The 20,801-nt window shown below is 40.3% G+C and overlaps 1 long non-coding RNA gene across 6 annotated transcripts in view; it reads left to right on the top strand.

The window, feature by feature from the left end:
• Window positions 1-11,124, top strand: part of LOC143663066 (uncharacterized) — a 114,068-nt gene extending 102,944 nt beyond the window's left edge. For 4 of the 6 annotated variants that reach the window (XR_013165790.1, XR_013165788.1, XR_013165786.1 and 1 more), the window contains 2 exons: window positions 9,525-9,609; window positions 10,771-11,124. This is a non-coding gene — a long non-coding RNA (uncharacterized LOC143663066). The remainder of the gene's footprint in view (window positions 1-9,524; window positions 9,610-10,770) is intronic. The other 2 variants (XR_013165787.1, XR_013165791.1) reach the window with 1 other exon arrangement.
• The last annotated feature ends 9,677 nt before the right edge of the window (window positions 11,125-20,801 follow it).

The raw sequence follows: 20,801 nt of genomic DNA, 5'->3' as shown, positions 1-20,801 counted from the left end.
AACATGATGTGATCCATAACAGAGGGTGTGGTAGTTTGAAGCTGAATGGACCCCAGAAAATTCTGCCCTTAAATCTAATCCATTTCTGTCGAAACCTATTTGGATGCGGACGTTTTGTTAAGACAATTTCAGTTAAAGTGTGGTCTAGATGGGTCTTAATCCTCTTACTGGATTCCTTGACAAATGGGATGAATACGGAGAGAAAGACACAGAAATTGAGAGCAAAAGCTACACAAACATAGAGGAAGTCACCGAAGCGAGAAGCTGGGAGCAACAAAGCCTGTAAGAGAAGGTAAAGGCCAACAGATGTCACCATGTGCCTTGCCAAGTGAAAAGGAATCCCAGATCACTAGCAGCCTGTCTTCAAGAAGAAAAAGAAGCCTTGATTTGGACATTTTCATGGCTTCGAAACTATAAGCTTATAAACTAATAAATTCCCATTGTTAAAAACCAGTCCATTGCTGGTATATTGCATTTTGCCAGTCTAACAGACTAAAACAGAGGGGAAACTGAATTAACGTATTAACATTGCTTTGAACAGCGCCTGACACAGAACAAATGCTTTTAAGCATTAGTTATCACCGTTACTATTACAATTTTGTGGAAGATGATGGGCAAACATTAGGATCAGGTATTCGGACCACATACAGAGTTCTTTCAATGATGCCATAAAATCCTTCTGTAATTGATTTTCTTTGTGGGCCCATCTTCCTCTTGCAGTATCAGATGCAGCGTGGTCTCCATCATGCTCAGCCATCACTGAGGATGGACAGGCAGTCATTTTCAGCTACTGGCCTCTCAGACCCAGCCCCTCTGTAAGAGAATTTTCAAACAGTTAAGGATGTTAGCTTATGCCACTGAGACCCCCTCATTTTACAGGTGAGGATCCTAACGTACAAGTCTACTTGATTTCAAACCACAAGAATTAGAATTATAAATCCTTGAGCCCATGAGCTGTTTTTGCCCCAAGTTGCATCTCAGCTAACAGAAGCAGCCACAAAGCCAGCTCTCCAATATTTGCTTTCTGCCTCACTGACTTCCTAGACTTCAGGGCATATTCACATTGAAACATTGTACAAATTAATTTTCTTTCTAAAATAGAGGTGGTAAATAAGAATGACTATAGGCAGTTCTGTTTTTTATGTGCTAGACATTTATGGAAGTATTTACAGTTCTGGTCAAGGATGGCAGGGTTTGTGGGAAGCACTGGAGGCAGGGAAAATGGATTTGCCATAGCAAAGCGAGTGTGTGACGTGCTGCCTTTTGTTTCTGAACTTGTGAACTACTTTATCCACTGGCCTGTCAGGATCCAGAGGCTCATCCACCATTTGCAAGTTTGGCTCTTTCCTCTTCACATCTCCTCTGGTTCATCCAGCCATTTCCCTCTTACTCCTGGTTCCTGCACTGTAGGTCCCCAAGGCATGTAGAGACTATTCTCCTTTGGTGAGACGTTGGTGAACCACTGGGGGAATACAGAGAACTGTGCCTCACATGCTGGGCTTCAACAATGCTAGATACCACAGACAGGTATCTAGCCACCCTGGGTTCCCTAGTCTTAGAATCCTTTCTTTGCCACGATTAGTGGGATTTACCCCAAAGACCCCTTCCGCTCAGTTCTTATCCATCACCTCCATGTCAACTCTTTGTTTCTTACAGAACAAAACCAGTTAACTTCAAAAAGGAAATTTGGAACTGATTAAATATTTTCTTGTCTGCCATCATTTTCTCCCTGCTTCTCCCCTCCACCTTATTCAACCTGTGCTTCAAACTCCCCAGCACCCACAAAATGTGTTTCCCACATTCACCCATAAAGGTCTTTGCTCTGCTCATTTCTGGATCTTCCAACATCTCCTTGTGTATGAGGGCTCTATAGAGACACAGAACAACAGAAGGTACCTGTAAATATAAGATTTATAAAGGTGTCTCATGCAAACATGGAAATGAAAGGGTACAAAATTTGTAGGGTAAGCTGTGAAGCTGGCAGCTCCAATGAAGGGTCTTGACAAATTCCACAAGAGAGCTCACTGGCTGAAGAAGCAGTGAAAAAGATTCTCTCCTTCCTTAAAAGTATTTAACTGATTGGATTATCTCATTTGTGGGGCACACAGCCTTAGTTGATTGCAGATGTAATCAGCCACAACTGTAATCAACTGACTGATGATTTAATAAACAAGCCTTGTGCTTTATCAACCAGCCAGGAAATAACACTGCAGCACCGGTCAGGTCAGTGCTTGCCTGACCTGGCAACTAGGCACCATTGCCTGGCCAAGTTAACACCAGAACCTAACCATCACAGTCCACCTCTGGTCAACTTTGTAGCTGTAGACATCACATTGAAGCATGCTTAATTTCCAAATAAAATACAGTAACAGACATGAGTTTCACCTAACAATACTCAACTGTCCTGCACGCAACTGGAAATGCACTGCATCTCTCCAAAATAGGGTAAAAATCCTTAGGTAACATTCACAATTAAGCTTCATATGCTATGACTTTATGTCTTACGATAAGGGAAAAACAAGATATTTGTTTATGTCCAAAAGCAAACATACTTATAACAAAACATGGAAGAAATATTCACACAATTACAGTCCTTGTTTCTGTAACTGGTCATGTGGTTGTATTTCATATTTATTACTACCTTCTTCTACTACCCATTCCATGTTCCAACCTACCTGTTTCTGAGCCTTTGGTAATCCTGCCTGGATTCAGTTGTTGCGGTTTTCCATTGACTTTAATCACAGGGCATGGCAGTACTAAGAGATGCCATAAGGGATCTCCTGTACTCAATGAAAATTCTTCTTTGCCTCCACTGTGTAGTTGCAATTCTACTTCACCTTGATAGTCAGGATCAACTACCCCAGACAGAACAGTAATCCACTTTTGTGCCTGTTGATTTAGTGGTATGAGAAGCCCAAAGTGGCCAGGTGGATGTTTTAATTTCCAGTTCAATGGAATCATTGTTGTGTCTCTTGGTAGAAGTACTCCTCCTTTTGGAACTAAAACCTATAGATCAGCAGAGCTTAAGGTTCCATGGACAGGAAGCAATTTTTTCTAGTGGATTTCTATGGGTAATAGTGAGTCGTGCCATTCCCATCTCCACCCCTTGATTCCTGGACCCATGAATCTTGGCTATGGGAGAGACAGAATTATATAGTGGGTGCTGATCCATAGCATACACAGGCACCTGGAAATATTGGCCCAGCACTGCAAGGTATTGCCACCTACTTGATGCCATAATTGGGTCTTCAAAAGGCCATTCTATCATTCTATCAACCCAGCTGCTTCTGGATGAGAGGAACAAGGTAATCCCAGAGAATTCCATGAGCATGTGCCCATCCCTGCATGTCATTTGCTATGAAATGGGTTCCTTGATCTGAGGCAATGCTGCGTATAATACCATAATGGTGAATAAGGCATTCTATAAGTTCACGGATGGTAGTTTTTGCAGAAGCGTTGTGTGTAGGGAAGGTATCCAGAGTATTGGCCGATTCCAGTTAGAACAAATCACTGCCTCTTCTATAATGGAAGTGGTCCAGTGTAATCAAACTGCCACCAGGTAGCAGGTTGATCACCTCAGGGAATGGTGTCATATTGAGGACTGAGTGTGGGTCTCTGCTGCTGGAAGATTGGGCACACAGTAGTGGCTGTAGCGAGGAAGACCTTAGTGAGTGGAAGTCTATGTTACTGAGCCCAGCAAAACCTCCATCCCAACCACCACTTTGTTTATGGGCCCAGTGGGTAGAAATGGCTGGGGAAAGAGTGTGACTTGTATCCACAGAATGGGTCATCTTATCCATTTGATTGCTAAAACCTTCCTCTGCTGAAGTCACCCTCTGGAGCATTCACTTGGAACACAATATCTTCATGTTTCTTGTCCACACAGAAAGGTCTATCCATATCCTTCTTCCCCACACCTCTTTGCCACCAATTTTCTAATCATGCTCCTTCCAAGTCCCTGACCATCCAGCCAAACCATTAGCAACAGCCCATGAGTCAGTATACAAATGTGCCTCCTGCCAGTTCTCCTCCCAAGCAAAATGAACAAGGTGTACTGCTTGAAGTTCTACCCACTGTGGGGATTTCCCCTCATCACTGTCCTTTAAGGACATCTGAAATTGGGGTTGTAGTGCTGCAGCTGTCCATTTCTGGGTTCTTGCATATTCTGCATAACCATCAGTAAACCAGGCCCAAGTTTTCCTCAGTCAACTGACTATAAGGAACTCCCCAAGAGGCCATAGCTTTGGTCTGGGAAAGAGAAGGTAATGTGGTAGGAGTGGGAGCCATGCGTATTCTGGCCACTTTCTCATGTAACTTTCTTGTGCCTTCATGACTGTTCATACCCTATCTTTTATATACCATTTCCATTTTATGATGGCATGCTGCTGTGTATGCCCAACTTCTTGTCTTAGTGGGTCAGACAATACCCAGTTCATGATAGGCAACTCAGGTCTCATGGTAATTTGGTGAGCCATGGTTAAGCATTCAGTCTCTACAAAGGCCAAGTAGTAGGCTGAAAGCTGTTTCTCAAAAGGAGAATTGTTATCTTCAGTGGATGATAGGGCTTTGATCCAAAATCCTAAGGGTCTGCATTGTGATTCTCCTATAGGGGCCTGTCGAAGGCACCAGACAGCATCCCTATTTGCACTGACACTTCCAGTACCATTGGATCTGCTGGATCACATGGCTCAGGTGGCAGAGCAGCTTGCACAGCAGCATGGACTTATTGCAGAGCCTCTTCTTGTTCTGGTCCCCACTGAAAATTAGCAGCTTTTCTGATCACAAGGTAAATGGGCCAGAGTAACACACCCAACTGAGGAATATGTTGTCTTCAAAATCCAAAGAGGTCAATTAGGCATTGTGCCTCTTTTCTGGTCACAGGAAGGGCCAGAGGCAACAGCTTATCCTTCACCTTTGAAGGGATATCTCAAACTGCCTGATGTCACTGGAAACCTAGAAATTCTACTATGGTAGGTCCCTGTATTTTTGTTGGATTTATTTTATATCCCCTGACACATGAATGCCATACCAATAAGTCCAGAGTACTTGCTACTTCTTGTTCACTAGTTCCAATCAAGATGATATCGTCAATGTAATGGACCAGTATGATGTCTTGTGGAGGGAGAAACAATCAAGGTCCCTGAAGACAAGTTTGTGACATATTGCTAGAGAGTTGATATTCCCTTGAGGCAGGACAGTGAAAATATATTACTAGCATTGCCAGCTGAATGCAGACTATTTCTTACTGACAGCTATTGAATGATCCTTACTGACAGGTATTGAGAAAAAAGCATTTGCCAGATCAATAGCTGCATATCAGTCACCAGGTGATGTGTTGATTTGCTCAAGCAATGATACCACCTCTGGAACAGCAATTGGAGTCACTACCTGGTTAAGTTTACAATAATCCACTGTCATCCTCCAACACCATCTGTTTTCTGCACAGGCCAAATAGGAAAGTTGAATGGGGATGTGGTGGGAATGACCACTTTTGTATCCTTCACATGCTTATGAGTGATACTAATCTCTGCAATCCCACCAGGAATCCAGTATTGCTACTGATTCACTACTTTGCTAGGTAGGGGCAACTCACTTGGTCTTTCTTACCATAATAGCCCTTACATCATAAGTGAGAGTGCCAATGTGGGGATTTTGCCAGTTGCTGAGTATGTCGATTACAATTATGCACTCTGTAACTGGGGAAATGACCTGGGAATGAGTCCAGGGACCCACTGGATCCACTGTGAGATTGAGCTGAGCTAAAAATCCATTGATCACCTAACCTCCATAAGCCCCTACTCTAACTGGTGGACCACAGTGACATTTTGTTTCTCCTGGAATTAGTGCCACTTCTGAGCCAGTGTCTAATAATCCATGAAATATCTGATCACTTCCTTTTCGCCAATGCACAGTCATCCTGGTAAAAGGCCAAAGGTCTCCTTGGGAAAACCTGGGAAGAAGATTAATAGTGTAAATTTTGGGAAGTGTAACAGGGTCCTTCCCCAAGGGTACCCAGCCTTCTCCTCATTCAAAGGGCTCTGAGTCTGGGAATTGATTAAGTGGCCATGACTATGTTTCTGTAATTCAAATTAGACTTCTGTTCATTTGACCTAGAATTCTTCTGCTTATACAGCTCAAATAAGAATTTAGTAGACTGGCCATCTATTATACTTCTAGGTACCCTATGATATACTAGCCAACGCCACAAATCTCTGCGTCACATTATTTTGACTGCTACTTTGAGTCTGCTGTCCATTATGGTGGCCATGCCCACCTTGTCTATAGTGATTAACTCTCAGCACATGGCTTATGCCAACTCAGGATCCAATCATCCCCACTGGGTTTAAGGATTCCAGCTCAGTGACAGCAGTTCCCACATAAATATCTGATTTATAGAGAAAGGTAACTACAGATCTCTTCAAGGATGATGGAATTAGTCTTAGGAATGTATTTATCAAAGTTCTGGGGAAACAAATGTGTCCTCTGGACATTCCTGAGGTGTGTGAGCAGGCCCCTTGTGACAAATGCACTCTAACAGTGCAATCCCTCCAACACTCTGGATCCCCTCATCTACATTATGCCAGAGCAGTTCTGAAATTTTGACCTCAGGTATGCCAGCCACCTTTTGATCCATGTTTCAGCCAACCATCTTTAATGCCCTTTCTAACCCCTTGAGCTACAACATTGAATGCAGAATCTCTGCTTAGTGGGCCCATATTAATAAATTCAGGTTGATCCAACATTATATTCCCTCCACCATTATCCCAAACCCTTAATATTCATTTGCACACACATTCCCTTGATTTCTGTCTATATAGGTTGGAAAACTCATGCAGTTCTTTTAAAGAACTCCTCATGGGTCACACTTTATGTTTCATGGCCTATTAGTCTAGTTATAGGTCTTGAGGAAAAGAGGGGTGGTGGGGGTGGGTCATGAAAAGAAATAGAAGTGTCTTTTAAGCCAATTACCATAGGGCGTTCTGTTCCAGTTTCATCTAGTGAAACAGGATTGGTCACTCCAGACAGAAGAACGAGGACTGGTTTTCCCAGGAGAGGTGGTTACAGTTTAGCAGGTACTGAAGGGTTAATCTCTTTAGGTGGAGGTTCGATGGCATACTCCTCTGGGCAAACTGGAGGCCAGGAAGCTGTTTCCTCAAGGCAGGCTAAAGATTGGGTGGCTGTTTCCTCAAGGCAGACTGGAGGTGGGGCTGCTGTTTTCTCAGGACAGCCCATTAAAGGTCTGTCTAGCAAAGGCAGAGCAGATTCCAGGGATTCCATGTCCCCATTGCCATCATTATCAAGCCATATGTTCCCATCCCAATTTTCAGGATCCCATTCATTTCCAGTCAAAGAACTTATTTTAAGAGCATACACCCTGAAAGTTGAGATTTTAGTTTATCCTGTAAATCTGCTACTTGCACAATGAGGCTCTGTGCTTGGTTTTCAGAGATCTCAAGTCTGCAACCACTGGAAATAAGATTTTCTTTCAGGGCACATATGGAAGTTTTTACATCATTCATACAGCACTTAAATTGCAAAGTTGAAGACTTCCACTCATTCCCATTCTCTCATGACTGTACCCAGAGTATCTAACAACAACCAGCCAATATCATTATACCTCTTAATTCTACAAAATTCCAAAAAGGTGTCAAAAACACTCTCACTTAGAGCCTTGCCTCATGTAATCATACAATTGGCAGAATCAAATAGTGATATTTTGCATATCTCTTTTGCCAATTCACTCCAGGGACTGTCAGTGCCATCTTGATTGTTGTCAGTGCCATCTTGATTACTGGTCATTATTGCCTCTGAGTCTAATCAGAGTAGAAAACCAATTGTAAAAACTCATTTTTTAGATTCTGTTTTCCAAGAGCCACTCCACATACCAACCTGTTTTAGTCAAGTTTCTCTAGGGAAACAGAACCAACAGGACATATCTGTATATATGAGATTTATAAAAGTGTGTCATGCAACTGTGGAATGGAAAGGTACAAAATCTGCCAGGTTACATATGTGAACCTGGCAGCTCCAATGAAGGGCTTGAATGAACTCCACAGCAGAGTCTAGCTGGCTGAAAGAGAAGTAAAAAAGTCTTCTTTAGAAGTCTTCAACAGATGGTATTATCTCATCTGTGGGAGAAACAGCCTTAGTTGATCACATACGTAATCAGCCACAGCTACAATTGACTGATTGATGATTTAATAAACAAGCCTTCTGGTTTATCACCCAACCACAAAATATCCTTGCAGCAATGGTCTGGCTGGTGCTTGCCTGACCAAGTTGACACTAGAATCTAACCATCAAGCCCTGTCTTTATGTTCAACCAGCATATCATTCATAGTTGATTATAGTACTTATCACAGTCTGGTGAAATGATCTGACTAGGAGTGAGCTCCTTTGTTGACAGGCCTCTCCATGTAGTTGTTCTCCTAAGCTTTTCTTAGAGACATCACAGCTTTCATGATTGGGGCTTGAGAACCTTCTTCCCTCATCTTTTTTCTGCCTCAAATGTCTCTTGTGAAGAAACATGGCCTGTAGGATGAAGGAAGCTCAGAGTTCCTTTTCATTCTCCCCCAATTTCTTATTTTCTGGATAAGAAAGAAGAGTGAGGGTGGATGCTGCGTCAGGTTCTAGAATGTTAATTGAACCACATTACTGGGGTTAGATATTAGTCAGAGAATCTAAATAAGCCTAAATAAGGGACAGTGTCTCTTCTTTCTCTTTCCACAATATATTTGAAATAAAATGTTGCCTAGGTCCTCCTTTTCCTATTGAAAACATGCCCTCCCCACATCTCTGCTCATCATATCCTTACCAACTTAGAAAATCAAGTAGGAAGCAGATGTCCAAGAGACAGAAATCCATGAAGCATGTTACCTAAGGGCTTGACTGTGGTATAGGCTGCTGTGTTGCTCTCAGCATCTGTTTTCTCCTTCCTTAGTAATAGCTGTCCCAGCTTTGAGCTGGTCTGATGGCTGCCCTGACTAGAGACTTTATTTCCAACTTCCCATGCAATGATTTGGGGCTGTGTGAGTAAGTTTTAGAAATTGAATGTGAATAGAACTGGTAAATATTCTTGGAAGTCTCTTCAAATAAAAGGAGAATGCCTTTGTCTACTCCTCCTTATGGTTGCCTGGAGTACAAACGTGATGGCTGAGCTCATGCAACCATTTTTTGATTGTGAAGAAAGAAGTGGTATGCAAGGTCATTGTGGAGCTGTCATATCTGCATTGGACTGCTTAACCCTGGAATCATTTATGTGAGAGAAAAATCAAGTTCTCTCTTTCTGAAACCACTGTTTATGGGAGGAGGTTCTGACATTCATAGCTGAGTTGTGAGTCCAAAGCCTCAGCTGGTTCAAGGCCCTTTATTGAACTCTTGTCTTGTCTTTGTCCCTCTCTTGGGAGCTCATGGTAGGTGATGGTGGCAGGACAGGATCAGTGGATTTGGAATTTGAGGCTTCTGCTGTAAAAGGAAAACTTTCAACTTGCCCTTGAGTAACCCTATGTTAAACAAATCCACAGTTCAAAAGGAACTCCTTCGATCTCATAGAAGATGCAGACCAAAGAGCAAATAAATGGAACCCAAGCATTGGCTGCAGTCTTAATGGTGAGCAAATCACACAGGGCAAGATCAAATCACACAGACTATTGAGGCCAACTAGTCTGGGGAGGCCACAGAGGATTTCATGGGCTGCAAAAAGCAAACCATAGTTCTGAGGATGTGTAGGCAGTAGTTTGCAGTTGAACAAGTGGAGACAGGATTGCCAAGCAAAAGGAACAAGCCCGGGCCCTGCCTATGTCTGCTTCTTCAGCATAGGCCTGCCTCTTACCAGCCCACACACACATCAGTGAGCCATCACTAAGTTCATCCCCTGGTCATCTGTCTAATGTTTGAATGCTCCAAGTGTTCTTCCATCTCCAACCTCTTGCCCTTGCTATTCCCTCTCCTGGAACACACTTCCATGTCTTTAGATGACTATTTCATTTCAGCATTCAAGCCTCAACTCAAATGTTACCTTTCAGGGAATCTCTGATCATGTTCTAGAACTAAAAAAATAATAATAATAACTCTCATACCTGTATTCTTTGTGAGATCATTCCCTTAATTTTTTTCTTAACAGTTGATGTTTTTTTGAATTATCTTTTTTATCTGTTTACTTATGTTCCCTGTGTCCACTCACTAGCATGAAGAGTACCATGGAAGGGTCTCTGTTTCTTGTTTGCTGTTGTAGCTCAAGCACATAAATTAGGATCTGACTCATAGCAGACATTCAACAAATGTGTGTGGAATGAGGGAAGAAACAACCACCTTCACTATCAAACACTAAGCTCTAAATGAGAACACATCATGTTCTTTCCTTGTCCTCACCAAAATGGAAGTCTTAGTCCATTACACAGACATAGCACTGTGGAGTTTACAAAGAACTTTCATGTCCATTTCCCATTAAAGGCTCTCAGCCTTCTAGGCAGTACAGGTATTATTAGCCCCACTATCCCAGGAAGACCTTGCCAAAGCTGCATATCTGCCTGGTGGAACTGGGGCCTCCTGACCCAAAGCTGGCCTTTGATCCATTATACTTCCTCTTTCACTCAGCAAGGACCCTCTGCCCATTATAAGTCTCAACTTTCTAGCCTTGTACATAAGGAGATGGCTCAGCTTTTCCAAAAACCAGCTTTTAGGCCAGGTATTGATTCAATTGATGACCATTAGACCTTAAGTTGTACTTAGGAATAACTGGAAATATCTAATCCTGCTCCTGTCTCTTAGTTTTTCTCCAGCAACCTCTTGGCTTGGTCCCAACCTACCTCCTGGCTTCTGAAGCTCTCTGCTGCCATCTCATCTGAAGGCTAGTTTGAGCAGTGGAAAAGGCAGAAGTAGCAGTTCTAAAAGTCTCTATAGTAAGAAGAAATTCTGGTGAGAAGCAGAAGGGGGTTATGGGTGATGGCTTTTATAGAATTATTGTCAACCACACAGTGCCTTCTTTTAGAAGAGGAAATAGGTCCTTTTCTGGAGCTTTCTCAAAATGAAACCATCTAAAATATGCAGAAATGAAGTTTGTTTTTGAGTAACTGGACATAGTCTAAATGCCTAACAATGTGGAAATTGTTAAATAAAGAAATGTATAATAAATCCTTGGAATGCAATGTAACTATTATGAATGTTGGGTGACAATATTTAAAAATGATCTGGGAAAACACTAAACACAAAATGTTAAGTGATAAAAACAGGATGCAAATTGTACAACATAAATGAAAAACAATAGAGAAAGAGGTCCAGTTATATAAGAATAAGAATGATTGTGTTAGAAAGATGTGATTATGGGTGTAATCATGCCCTTTGTTTTTCTTAATTTTATGTAACACAATATTTAAATTATTTTTCTTTAAAAGCTGTGCTCCTTTTTAAAATTTTATTTTTATAATTCATGATAAACACATTTTAAAAAATAAATATATCATAGTTGCAACCGACAAAGATGAGATCTTAAGATGATACAGGATGCGACCCCACCACAGAATTATTGAATAAAATAGTAAAAACCGACAGAGCCATCTTCCTCAAAATTCCAGAAAACATTTAAATGGTTCTAATAACTGGGCAAATTCTGAATCAAGAAAAGTCAGCCTGAAAAATGGTAGGCAAATTTGGTCCCCTTGATCCCCCTCACCCTAAGCCTTCCATGGCCCAATGTGGAGCCAGCATGTGCTCCCATTGTGGGTTCCTGATCCTGTTTCAGAAGTAGCAGAATAATCCCTATGAACATACTGTGATGCCTCTGTATCAGTTCAAATTTATCCCATGGAAGCCTGAAAGATTGAACCAAGAAACTTATTTCAGTATCCCCTTCTCAAAATTTACCCTGAAGGCAGAGAAGAAGCTTGCAGACAACTTAAGAAATGCAAGAATGGATTAAGTCAAAGAACTGGGGCAAAGGACTACAGGCATTAATTCATATAATAGAGTAATGAGGACGGGAATAGAGTGAGAACATGAAATCCTGTAAATTTTAAATGGGGGGTTTCCTAAGGCATGAGCAAGTACAAGCCCAGGAACTTAAGCATACTCCAGGGCTCCTCCCTGGCTCAGATAAAAGAGAGAGGATCCTACACTTTGCATTCACTTCAAGCTGATTTTCTTGATATGAGGGCTAAGAACTGAAATAAACCACTAACCAAAGCAGAGCCAAATTGCAAAGATTGTAAAAGATGGATTTTTTTTTTTGCATTGTTTTTTTTTTGTTAGTGTCTGGAATTCAAGGAAATCTCTACCATATTATCAGCTATATACAAACTTAAGAAACAGACAGCTCAAGGATTAAATCCCAAGGTTAACAGTTTAAGATTTTTAAATGTTCAGTATGCAAAAAAAGATTGCAAGACAAACAAAGAAACAGGAAAGGATGGCCCATACAGGGGAACAAGATAAAAGTTCAGAAACCATAAATGAAGAGGACTTTGGACATACTGGACAAAAACTTTAAAAAATGATCTTTAATATACTCACAGAGATAAGGAAAACAGAGAAGAAGAGCTAAAGGATACCATGAAAACAATGAATGAACAAAATGAAAATCTCTTGAAGTTTCTCAGTAGGAACCAAGTAGAAATACTGGAAGTGAAGCACACAATAACTGAAATGAAAAGTTCCCTAGGGGATTTCAACAGCATACTGGAGCTGGCAAAAGAAAGAATCAGTGATTTTGAAGACAAGACAATTGAAATGATTCAGGCTGAGGAACAGAAAGAAAAAAGAATAAGAAAAGTGAGCAAAACTGAAGAGACATATGTAACACCATCAAGTGTACCAATGTACATGTTAAGAGAATCCTAGAAAGGAAAGAAAGTCACAAAAGGGCAGCAGGAATATTCAAAGGAACAGTGGCAGAAAACTTCTTAAATTTAATGAAATACATGAATGTGTATATTCAAGAATCCCAACAGACTTGGGCCACATCCACTCTGGAGGAAAACAATGAATGACCTCTTTGCCAGTTAGAAACTGTTTTGTACCCCAGGAAAGAAAACTAGCAGATCTCGCCATATGCCTTCCAAGCTGACAGAGAGACCCTAAACATCATCAGTCTTTTCTTGAATCACAGAGTTAGTGAATTTAGAAGATGTAGTTATAGAATTCACCAAGGAAGAGCAGGCCATGCTGGATACATCCCAGAAAAAGCTGTTCAGAGATGTGATGCTGGAGAATATCAGGCATCTGCTCTCAGTGGGATATCAGGTCTGTAAATCAGATGTAGCGTCAAAGTTGGTTCAAGGGGAGTAACTGTGGGAAGAGGAATTGTATTGTTCCAAAGTCAGAATTCAGGGAGGGAAAAATAGTCTTAAAAAACAAGAAACGGAACTTCCGGAGAAGACAGCGGCTTAGTAAGACACGCAGGTCTTAGTTCCTCCTCCAGAAAAGCAACTAAAGAAACAGAAACAATACGAAACAGCTCCCGGAGTCACGACAGAGACTAAAAAGACAGCGTACCCCATTCTGGAACAGCTGAACGGGCAGGGAGAATCTGCTGCGGTGAGATACCCGAGGGGCGCGCGTTTTCCCGGCCCAGGCGGCTGGCGACTGGGTTCCCCTCCACGCACGTGGCTCCCCGGTCTGACTGGGAACATTGGATAGCGGGGCCCTCCCGTCATGCTTGGCGTTTTGGGCCAGCTGGGCAATTAGGACCGGCACTCTCCCAAGCCGCGGTGGCCAGCGACCCCCGCCTCCACGCACGGTTTCCCAGGCCGACTGCCGTGCAGACAGAAGAGCGCCACGAGCGCCACCTACTGGGCAGGAAAAGAAAAACAGAGCCCAGAGATTTCACAGAAAAAGCTTTTAACCAGCTGGGTCCCACACCCAGCGAAATCTGATCAAATGCCCAGACACCAGCAGAAAATAATGGATGACGCTCGGAAAATTGAAGATATGGCCCAGTCAAAGGAACAAACCAATAGTTCAAATGAGATACAGGAGCTGAGACAACTAATGCTGAATATACGAATAGAAATGGAAAAACTCTTCAAAAACCAAATCAATAAATTGAGGGAGGACATGAAGAAGACATGGGCTGAACAAAAAGAAGAAATAGAAAATCTGAAAAAACAAATCACAGAACATATGGGAGTGAAGGACAAAGAAGAAAAAATGGAAAAAACAATGGATACCTACAATGGTAGATCTAAAGAGACAGAAGCTACAATTAGTGACCTGGAGGATGGAATATCTGAATTCCAAAAAGAAACAGAGACTATAGGGAAAAGAATGGAAAAACTTGAGCAGGGGATCAGGGAACTGAATGACAATATGAAGCGCACAAATATACGTGTTGTGGGTGTCCCAGAAGGAGAACAGAAGGGAAAAGGAGGAGAAAAACTAATGGAAGAAATTATCACTGAAAATTTCCCAACTCTTATGAAAGACCTAAATTTGCAGATCCAAGAAGTGCAGTGCACCCCAAAGAGAATAGACCCAAATAGGCATTCTCCAAGACACTTACTAGTTATAATGTCAGAGGTCAAAGAGAAAGAGAGGATCTTGAAAGCAGCAAGAGAAAAACAATCTGTCACATACAAGGGAAACCCAATAAGACTATGTGTAGATTTCTCAGCAGAAACCATGGAAGCTAGAAGACAGTGGGATGATATATTTAAATTACTAAAAGAGAAAAACTGCCAACCAAGACTCCTATATCCAGCAAAATTGTCCTTCAAAAATGAAGGAGAAATTAAAACATTTATAGACAAAAAGTCACAGAGAGAATTTGTGACCAAGAGACCAGCTCTGCAAGAAATACTAAAGGGAGCACTAGAGTCAGATATGAAAAGACAGAAGAGAGAGGTATGGAGTAAAGCGTAGAAAGAAGGAAAATCAGATATGATATATATAATACAAAAGCCAAAATGGTAGAGGAAAATATTATCCAAACAGTAATAATACTAAAAGTTAATGGACTGAATTTCCCAATCAAAAGACATAGAATGGCAGAATGGATTATGACCCAGCAATACCACTGCTAGGTATCTACTCAAAGGACTTAAGGGCAAAGACACAGACGGACATTTGCACACCAGTGTTTATAGCAGCATTATCTACAATTGCAAAGAGATGGAAACAGCCAAAATGTTCATCAACAGACGAGTGGCTAAACAAACTGTGGCGTATACCTAGGATGGAATATTATGCAGTTTTAAGACAGACTAAACTTATGAAGCATGTAATAACATGGATGGACCTAGAGAACATTATGCTGAGTGAGTCTAGCCCAAAACTAAAGACAAATACTGTAAGGTCCCACTGATGTGAACTGACATTCGAGAATCAGCTTGGAATATACCATTGGTAACAGAGACCAGCAGGAGTTAGAAACAGGGTAAGATAATGGGTAATTGGAGCGGAAGGGATACAGACTGTGCAACAGGACTAGATACAAAAACTCAAAAATGAACAGCACAATAATACCTAAGTGTAATGTAACTAGGTTGGAACACTGAATGAAGCTGCACCTGAAATATGGTTTTTTGTTTGTTTGTTTGTGTGTTTGTATCTTTTGTTTTTGTTTTTTTCTTTTTCCTTTATATATATATATATTATTAGTATTATTATTTTAATTCTCTTCTCTATATTAACATTCTATATCTTTTTCTGCTGTTTTGCTAGTTCTTTTCCTAAATCGATGCAAATGTACTAAGAAATGATGATCATACATCTATGTATGATACTAAGAATTACTGAGTGCATTTGTAGAATGGAATGATTTCTAAATGTTGTGTTAATTTCTTTTCTTTTTTTTGATTAATAAAAAACAAAAAAAAACAAGAAATGCTATCTATGTTTCATATCTGCAGAAAAGACATATCTACCATCATGTCATTGAAGCAGAATTCTCATACTCAAAAGAATGGCATTGTATGGAGTGAATTGTCAGAAGATTGTACTCACAGTCCCAGACTGTGAGTGATTCAACCTGTATTAATTCACAAGGGAAGGAAGCCCTACTTCAGCAATCTATTTGGAAAAGCCCTCAATGACCAATGATCTTTCACTCACCAAAAGCATTTTCACAGTAGAAGTAATTCATATGATTGCCATCTAATTGAGAAATCCTTTGTTCAAAACTCTGGCTATACACATTGCAATGAAACTCAGATTTGAGAGAAACTCTGTTGTTCTAGTTTGCTAGTTGCTGGAATGCAACACACCAGAGATAGATTGACTGTCAATAAAAGAGGATTTATTTAGTTGACATATAGTTCTTCAGAGGAAAGGCAGCTAACTTTCAACTGAGGTTCTTTCTTATGTGGGAAGGAACAGGGAAATCTCTGTTGGCCTTCTTTCCAGGCCTCTGGGTTCCAACAACTTTCCCTGGGGTGATTCCTTTCTGCATCTCCAAAGGCCTGGGCTGAGCTGTGAGTGCTGAAATGAGGTAAGCTGAGCTGCTTTGGCTGTGCTATGTTGAGCTTTCTCATTTAAGCTCCAGTCAATTAAATCAAACATCATATTGCAGCAGACACACCTCCTAGCTGACTGCAGATGTAATCAACAACAGATGAGGTTCACATGCCATTGACTCATGTGCACAGCAGTAGAACTAGGCACCTTCACCTAGCCAACTTGGCACCTGAATCTAACTACCACACCTGTGAATATCATCTATGTGGGAAAGTCTTTATTAAATATTCTGAACTGAGACATGAGATCACTCACTGGAAAAAAAACACATATATGCCATCTATGTGGTAAAGCCTTCACTCAATGTTCTGACCTTAGAGAACATGTGAGAATTCACACTTGGGAAAAATCTTATGTATGTCATCTATGTGGTAAAGCCTTCACTCATTATTCTAAACTTAGATGATATGAGAACACTCACACTGGAAAGAAACCCTTTGAATATCTTCTATGTGGTAAGTCCTTCAGTGAAAATGTTCAACTGGGACAAAATCAAAGAGCTCACACAGGAGAGAAAGTAGGAGTGCTATCTATGTGGGAAAGCCTTCACTCTTTGTTCTTCTCTTAGAGTACATGAGAGAATTCACACTGGAGAGAAATCTTATGAATGTTATCTCTGCGGTACAGTCTTCACCCAATATTCTAGTCTTAGATGGCATGAGAACACTCATGATGGGGAGAAACTCTATGAATGTCTTCGATATGGTAAGACCTTCAGTCAATGTGCTGAACTGAGACAACATGAAAGAACTTACACAGGAGAGAAACCATATGATGCCATCTATGTGGGAAAGTATTTGGATTTTGTTCTTATCTCGGAGTACATGAAAGAATTCACATGGGAGTGAAACCATACGAATGTGATCTATGTGGGAAAGCCTTCAGTCAATATTCTGCCCTTAGAGAACATGTGAGAATTCACACTGGAGAGAAACCTTATCTGTATCATCTATATGCTAAAGCCTTCACTCATTCTTCTTATCTTAGACAACATGAGCACATTCATATGGGAGAGAAACCACATGAATGTCATGTATGTGGGAAAGCTTTCACTCAATGTTCTAACCTGAAAAGACATGAGAGAACTCACACTGGGGAGAAATCTTAGGAATATCATCTATGTGGAACATTTAACCAGAGACAACATGGGACACCTCAGACTGGAGAGAAACCTTATGGATGTCATCCAGGTAAGAAAGCCTTCACCCATTGTTTTGGCTTTAGAAAACATGAGAAAACTCATAGGGGACAGATACAATAAGAAACAGGAAGCAGAATGCTTTTGAGAGTTGCTCCTCAGGGCTCTGCGTACGCTGACTTGAGTGCCATTCTCCCCGAGGCATATCCTAGCACGGATCTTAAGACTCTGGGGAATGGGCTCATTTAGAGCTCTGTAAGACATACATTTTGGCTGGTCTTAAGAACAAGGGAACTAAAGCAAAAATCTCTGAACAAAAATAAGGAGCCTAATAAGAATCCCTCTGTTTTCTTAGAATTTTTGAAGCATACCATAGGTACTCTGTTATACATCTGGAGATTCCAAAGAACACTGAAATAATTAATATGAATTTTATTAGAGTGCCCTGGACTTTCAGCAGAAATTACAGAAGTTAAAGGGCAGGCTTGGAATCCCCACAGCCGTGCTCATAGATGTTGCTTTCAAGGTACTTAACAATCAGGAACAAGCTCAGTAAAAGCAGCAGATAAATAACAGACTGCCCTTCTGGCAGCCGTGGTACTGGGAACTGAGCACGAGGACAGCATAGCAGAGAAAAAACAAAGGAGTAACCTAATAAAGATGAATAGGCTTATTGCAGGGAAGAAGTGCACTGGAAAAAACTGTTCCAAACTGACAAATAAGACAAAAGAAAGTAATGAAATGGCATTAAAGGCCCATGGATCTGAACTAGAAAACTCTGATTAGATTTTCCTGAGGTCAATGACAGAATTTTTTCCCCGATCATAACTATTTCCCACTAAAAAACTCATGTAAGGACAAGGGTGGGAAGTAAATTAGTGGACTTTCTCATTGCTACAGGGTCAACTTATTCTGTGATAAACCAGCAATTGGCCACTGAAACAAATGAGCAAATTGTGATAGTGGAAATAAATGCCTAAAATACACTTCAGGGGCTGCCATCTTTGAATTGTAAACTTGGGAAAGTACTTGCAGCATCAATTTTTGAATGTGCCTAAATGCCCTATACCCTTGCTGGGAAGGTATTTGCTAACTAAATTAGATGCTTTAAGTTGTATTAAAATGAGAAATAAATTTGAGTATCTCCAAAGGACTGAATATGTAGGCTGCCTTTTTACAAGCTGAAGAACCTGAAAAAGAACCATTACCAGCTCACATACTCAGACATGTCACCTTTGAGTTATTTTCAACTGACATTCTGGGAAGAGCTTTAACTGCCCATCTAGTAATCCTGCTTAAGGCAGGAACAAATCAACCCAGAAGTGGTGAGTATCCTTTGTCCTTACAAGTAAAAAGGTTGAACAAATAGACAATCGGTTCCTCAATTCTGCATTTAAAATGTTGGAAGTGCTCAATTAAGATATCAATTTAGTTGACATTTAACTTGGTCAGAATGTTGCAGTTTTGTTAATGAGCAAAGATAATCTGCCCATTGGTTCTACCTTTCAAATACTGGAGATACTCCATCAAGATATCAGCTCAGTTGGCATTTAATAATTTAATAAAAATGTTTTATGTGTGTACTACTAAGAATAAAAAGATCCCAGATCATAAAAAAATAGAAAAGAAAAGAATCCCAACAAACCTCAACCAAGATAAATTCAAAGAGAACCATGCCCAGATACATAGTAGTCAAACAGTCCAAGGACAAAGAGAGAGTTATGAGAGCTTCAAAAGGAAAACACCAGTTATGTACAAGACAATCCCAATAAGATTAAGTGCCAATTTTTCAGAAACCATGGAGGCAAGAAAGCAATGTGACAAAATATTTAAATGCTACAGAATACAATTGTCAACCAAAAGTTTTATATTTAGTGAGAATTTCTTTCAAAAATGAGGGACAGATTAAGATATTTCCAGATAAACAAAAACTAAGGGAGTTCATTACCACAAGACCTGCCCTACAAACAATGAGAGGAAAGTAAACCAGAAAGTGGATGGAAATGACATTGTTCTAGTTTGCCAGCTGCCAGAATGCAACACACCAGAGAGGAATTAGCTTTTAATAAAAGGGGATTTATTTCATTAGTTCTTCAGAGGAAAGGCAGCTGACTTTCAACTGAGGTTCTTTCTTATGTGGGAAGGCACAGGACGATCTCTGCTGGCCTTCTCTCCAGGCCTCTGGGTTCCAACAACTTTCCCTCGGGTGATTCCTTTCTGCATCTCCAAAGGCCTGGGCTGAGCTAAGAGTGCTGAGATGAGGTATGCTGAGCTGCTTGGGCTGTGCTATGCCTCCTGGGCAACTGCAGATGTAATGAGCAGTAGATGAGGTTCACGTACCATTGGCTCATGTTCACAGCAACAGAAGTAGGCATGTTCACCTGGCCAAGTTGACACCTGAACTTAACTACCAGAGGCATAAAAAAAAGTAAAGGCTCCTGGTAAAGTAAATATATAGGTAACTGTAAATGCCATAATTTCAATTTTAGTTATGCAAGTATTATTGTATTGTATTTTTTTTGGTATGTAATACCACTTTTTACATCTTACAGGTACTAAAATGCAAAGGAATAAAAATAATGATAAATCTATGGTTTTGGATATGTAGATATAAAGGTATAATTTGTATATCTTTATATAATTTATATAAGTATAATGAAAAGGTGAAGTAGCAAAGAAGCATAGGAATAGTGTGTGTGTGTGCAATGAAGTTAATTTGGTAGCAAATTAATGATGATTGTTACAGATTTAGGGTGTAACTTTTAGTCGCATGGTAACTACAAAGAAAATATATATAGAAAGAATAAAAGAGACTCAAAATAGTAGAATATACAAAATCAAATGAATAAGAACACAGTAATGGAAGAATTGAGGGTCAAAATGGGTTAAAAAACTTACAAAGACAAAATAGCAAAATGGCAGCAGAAAGTACTGCATCATCAGTAATTTAAATGCAAATGGGTTAAAATCTCTGGTCAAATGGCAGAAGGAATAAAAAGGCATTATTGAATAACATGCTGTTTACAAGACTCACTTGAATTCAAAGACACATGTAGGTTAAAAGTGAAAGGATGGGAAAAACACGCTATGCAAATAGGAACAAAAAGAGATGCTGAGGTAGCTATTTTAATATCAGATAAAATAGGTTTTAAGTAAAAAACTATCACAAGGGGAAAATAAGTTTATTATATACTGATAAAGGAATAAATTCAACAAG

Source organism: Tamandua tetradactyla, chromosome 19 (assembly GCF_023851605.1).
Source record: "Tamandua tetradactyla isolate mTamTet1 chromosome 19, mTamTet1.pri, whole genome shotgun sequence".
Lineage (NCBI taxonomy): Eukaryota > Metazoa > Chordata > Mammalia > Pilosa > Myrmecophagidae > Tamandua > Tamandua tetradactyla.
The sequence above is the reverse complement of the archived record's forward strand: the minus strand, read 5'-3'. Positions and strand labels throughout refer to the sequence as shown.